This window comes from Paramisgurnus dabryanus, chromosome 6 (genome assembly GCF_030506205.2).
Source record: "Paramisgurnus dabryanus chromosome 6, PD_genome_1.1, whole genome shotgun sequence".
NCBI classification, from domain to species: domain Eukaryota; kingdom Metazoa; phylum Chordata; class Actinopteri; order Cypriniformes; family Cobitidae; genus Paramisgurnus; species Paramisgurnus dabryanus.
The window spans coordinates 41,723,705-41,729,256 of NC_133342.1; positions in this window are offsets into that span (position 1 = coordinate 41,723,705).

Genomic DNA, 5,552 nt, shown 5'->3' on the forward strand with positions numbered 1-5,552 from the left:
CAAAATTGCTGGACTGTAGGATTTCTTCAGCTTCTCTTTTGGATGCTGCTAAGCTTCATTTTTATATCTGGTTTTGGAGGCCACTTTTGTGAACATTTAGGCCACTGGTGTGAACATTTAAAGTTTTATTGGATTTTGTGGAATATTCACCTGAAATAAAAACTGCAATCCTGGAAAGCCAGGATGTACAAAGTGTATCCATCCCTCCACTACCGCCATATGAATGTTAAGCGCTTTGAGATAAACAGTTGGTGACGTCTTTGCCATTACTGCTGCATAAGAAGAGGACACAATGAAATTGTGTTTTCCACATGATTCCTCATCGTTTGAACTTTGACAGAAGCTCTTTTAAATTAAATTTCTTGTTAGTTCATGTAGGAATGTTACAGCCTCATTGCGCCACACACAGATGTAATGTTTTCATTTGCCACTTTTTTATTCTCAGAGGAGCTTATGTTTCAGTGGACATTTAAGATACACCTTTCATTTTATTCATTAAGTCTGTTTCTATATTGATACACCAATTTTTCACCTCAGCCAAGCATAAAATATATTTTCTACTATTACTGCATTCCTTGAATGTTACTGTTTTCTGAATGTTCATTGCAGTTTTTGTAATCTCAGCATCAGGTCCTCAATGTGCACTGTGTTTCAGATGTGGACCGTTCTGGTACTATATTTTTTGTTTTGTATAGTACTGGTATATTTTGTAATTGGTAGATGTTGTGCTCTTGCAAATGCATGGTAAAAGACTGTTGGATTTCTTCAGATGTTATTGTGAACCCATTGTTATTGTGTGTTTAGGAGTGAAAAAGCACATTTAAATGATGTGAAATGCAGCTGAAGATGTTGCGAATTGAATGAATTTAATGAATACCTTGAGTCCTACAAATAGGTGCTTGTTTTATGAAAAAATTAGTATTGACTCAATTTAAGTGTTTGTAAGCATATGCTGTCTTCCAGCTATTCTGATTAATTTGTTTTTTGTTCTGTATAGTACTGGTATAATTTGTAATTGGTAGATGATGTGCTCTTGCAAATGCATGGTAAAAGACTGTTGGATTTCTTCAGATGTTATTGTGAACCCATAGTTACTGTGTGTTTAGGAGTGAAAAAACACATTTAATATTATGTGAAATGCAGCTGTAGTAGATGTTGCGAATTTAATGAATACCTTGAGTCCTAGAAATAGAAAATGTTTTATGAAAAAAATAGTATTGACTTGTTTGTAAGCATATGCTGTCTTCCAGCTATTCTGATTAATTTGTTTTTGTTACAAATGGTGAGTTAGATTACTGGCACTCTTGTTTGGGAGAGCAAAAAACTTTTAATAAAGTTTCAACAACTTTAGTAAAGAGTTGAAAATATTGGGTTTGCTTTATTTGTCTGTATATTAATGAAAGTTAGTGTACTTATAATACATTCTACTCAAAATAGTTTGGCTACAATTATGAACATAAATAATCTGAAATTACTTATAATTTATATATTTAGTGTATCTATATTTTATAAGTTCACTCAACTAAAAAAATATATGTACACTCAATTTGTAAATTATAAGTACAATCAACTTATGTCGCGGCTGTCAGCTTGGTTCCCCTCGACGCAACTTCGGATTTCCTCAGACGATGTGCAGTGTAAAAACATTATTGAAATTGTATTATACATACTTGCTAAACTACAAGTGAACGAAATTTCAATGAATTTGAACAAAGCGCACAGGAGTTTTACCACCCCCAAAATGGAAAACAATGGGACAAAATAAAGTGATGACCTTCGAGTTTCAAATGGCCAATATTTTGTTATTCTTGAACCCATAGACATGGTCTTGGTGTCCAGAGAGTATCTTTGCCCGACAGCAACAATATGTTATTAAAAAATAAATTACATCATTATGGAGAAATGAGTGCCTGCAGAATATATATATTTGAGAATGCTTATCAGTACATTACTTTTTTGTTTCTTCAACTTTAAAGATGAATATTCTCCTTTAGAGATGGGCAATTTTCAGCAATAGCACATTAAATTCAAAATTTTGAGCTCATAAAAAAGATTTTTTGCTTATTTAAATGACTTTTTTATGTTTCATGCATGTTTAGTTTTGGTGCAATTTCACCAAAAGCTTATAATTAGGAAATACACACAACACGCTTAACGTATATTTTCTATATGTTAAAAATGTTGTAAAATACGTATTCTTATATAATAAGAATAACAATATGATACATTTATATTGCGCTCAAAATGATTTAGAAATGGAAAGAAGAATTCTTCTCAACTACCACCAATAAAGTTTTAAAATTCTTCTTTAGAAAAACGGCATTTAAACCCACGTGGACCGAACAAGAAAACGTATGCTTACATACAGTCCGTGTATGAGATCTTTTTTTTAGTTTTACATATTTTTATTTATATGCATTTAATAATAGTCTACCGTAAGGTCATAATGTACACACTGTTAAAAAGGATTCAGTGGCTTTGTAAATATCTCTAAAATTAATTATTAAAGTAACTTAATAAAATCTCTTAATGCAGTTATGTGATTTTTTTTTGTTGGAAAATAAATTACTAAAAATAGAACATATATTATTTGTTAAATGTACATATATTATTTGATGTATACGCCTTAATAATATAAGTATTACATTTACAGATTATTTTAATCAATATATTTAAAAAGGTCAGAGTTATATATTTCAGTTTTTAAAACTGTAATAATTGCATATTTTAAATTATTATTATTTCTATTTGACATAAAAAATGTGTACGTTTTACGCCTAACTTGAAATATGATTTACTTATATTTTCACATTGATATTATTTGAGTAAATGTAGGCAAAAAATAAATTAATAATAAATAGAACAAATGTCAATTTTAAACAATCACATAGCCAACGGTTTTTAATCAGTAACAAAGAAACTGCGCATTTTGCCGATGACAAACACCTCAGAAACTCCTCGAATTTATGAATATTTACACTCACAATATGATTTTATTTCCTTACTACAAAAGTATAACATATTATACAAATTCTCAGTGAAATTTATTCAACACCATTGCATACTTTTTATAGTGTTTCATACCATGTAAAGGGAAACATGATAATATAAAAAGAAGCCTACTGTTCAGTAGAACTAAATGTAAAATTACATAAACTAGTTAATGATATTGCGTAAATGCGCTCTGTCTCTTCAAAGGTCTTCGCGAATTATTTTGTTATAAGTCTCAGTTATCATACATCACGTCTCTTCTACTGTAAGTACACGGAAAAAAATAAGACAAATGATGCGCGTTTGAGTTGGATTAATTGACAAAGTTTTACTTAGTTGTTGTTAAGGTTGGGGGTGGGGCTTGGGTCATGTGACCATTCCATTACCTTTCTACCAGAGTCATATAATAACAGAGTTACGAAACGCTTTGATCTCGCCGCCGCGCGGTCACGTGATTCATGTAACGTTCTGTAGTTCCAAACAGAGGCGGGCTGTCAATCTGTTTGCATAGGTTTAAGCGAGGCAGACAACTTCAGCATATATTTTCAGCTATTTTAGGTAAATATTAACTTCGTATGTGAATTGATTACTATACTTAATATATTTATAGTATTTTTTTTTTACTGTGGAGTTATGGAGATACAGTAAATCAGTTAATAAAGTTAAACGGTTAATAGCGACCCCAAGATAACTGTGGTTACCCATAACAACTACAGCAAACACAGTTTATTTTTTATTTTTCTAGCTAAAATATGACTATATACATGGCTATCAATCTGCTAAAAACATAATTACTACAATTTTACTATATTAAAATCAGAGTTTAGTAATAAAATAATCACATATGCATAAAGAATAGAACATTATCCCAAGAAATATGTTTAGTAAATAGTGTTAAAAATAAGGCAACCAATGGCATTTAACAAAACTTTTTATTATCTAGTATAAACAGGGAGAGAGTATTCAGCATCCAACAAAACATTTTATTATATAACATAGTAGGGAAAGGATAGACTCCATCATTCATTGAATCTGATAATGTGGAAGAATACAATACAGGGCCACTAAAAACATAATTTGATCTTGATTTGTTTTGAATAGGTTTAAAGGGATATCTCACCCAGACATGAATATTCTATACTAATTTACCCACCCACCCTCAAGTTGTTCAAAACCTGTATGAAATTTGCTCTGATGAACACAAATAAATATATTTGGAAGAATGTCAGTAACCAAACACCTCATCTCCAAATTTTTGACATAATAGGGAAATTAAAATACAATGGGGGATAAGATCTGTTTGGTTACTGACTTTCTTCCAAATATATTAATTTGTGTTCATCAGAGCAAATTATTGTATACAGGTTTTAAACACCGGGGGTTGAGTAAATAATAACAGAAGTTTCATTTTTGGGCAAACTATCCCTTTATGGAAGGAGAACATCAACAACTATTAGCAACTATTTTCAGTAAATATTAACATGTAATGTGAATTATGTGAATAAACAGTTACAAAGTAAAGTATCAAACAGACAAGTGTAAGTCCAAATACGCTTACCTCTATATAAATTACAAACCAACCATACATTTGTACCTCTTTTATCATGTAGCATTTTATTCCCCCTGAATGTATTAATTTTAAGGAGAAGAATGTTCATAAATGTTACTGTTTTTGGGATGATAAAAGCAGTAATATGTTTGAAAACACTTTTATAGTTTGGTCTTACTATGGTTGGCTGTGTGGCATTTGGATGCACCAATCGCTCTGAGAAAGGGATGCGGATGTATGGCTTTCCCAAAGATACTGACAGGAGAAAAAAATGGTTGGCCCAAATCAGCAGAAGTGACCTGACCATCATAAGAAATTATAATAACAGAAAACTGTGTGCAGTAAGTTATGTTAATAATAATATGCAATGCTGAGACATATTACTTGTTGATCAAGATTTAGAGAGTATTATTATATACACATGACTGCAATAAAATTGTGATTGACAAGTATGGTGTGTGTGTGTGTGTGTGTGTGTGTGTGTGTGTGTGTGTGTGTGTGTGTGTAACTCATAAACCACCCTGAAGGCACATTTTGAGGAAGAGCTTTTTACAAGAACCAAAAAAGGCCAGAAATTGAGGAATGATGCTGTTCCAACAATATTTGTACATCGTCCAAAACCAAAGAGAAGGAAGGGTCCTGCAGTTAGAAACAGCACAGAAACTCCATTACATGCAGTGGCCAATGACCACACATACTTTTCTAAAAATTACATAAGTATGAATAATGTTAAGTAATTAGACAAAAACGTTAAATGCTCTTTGCTTAATTATATAATTAATAGATAATTATATAAATGTAAATATGAGTTACCATTTATATATTTCTGTATTAAATGACTGGTGTGTAACCACTGTTGTAGGACTAACAATGCAATGTTATTTCAGAAACAGGAGGAAGCAAGAGAAGGGAAAGTGTGAAAAGGAAAAGTGAGGAAATAGAAGACAGTGCAGTACAGGACTGTGAGAAGATTGAGATGGCTAGCGAGGCAGCAGTCGGCGAGGCAGCAGTT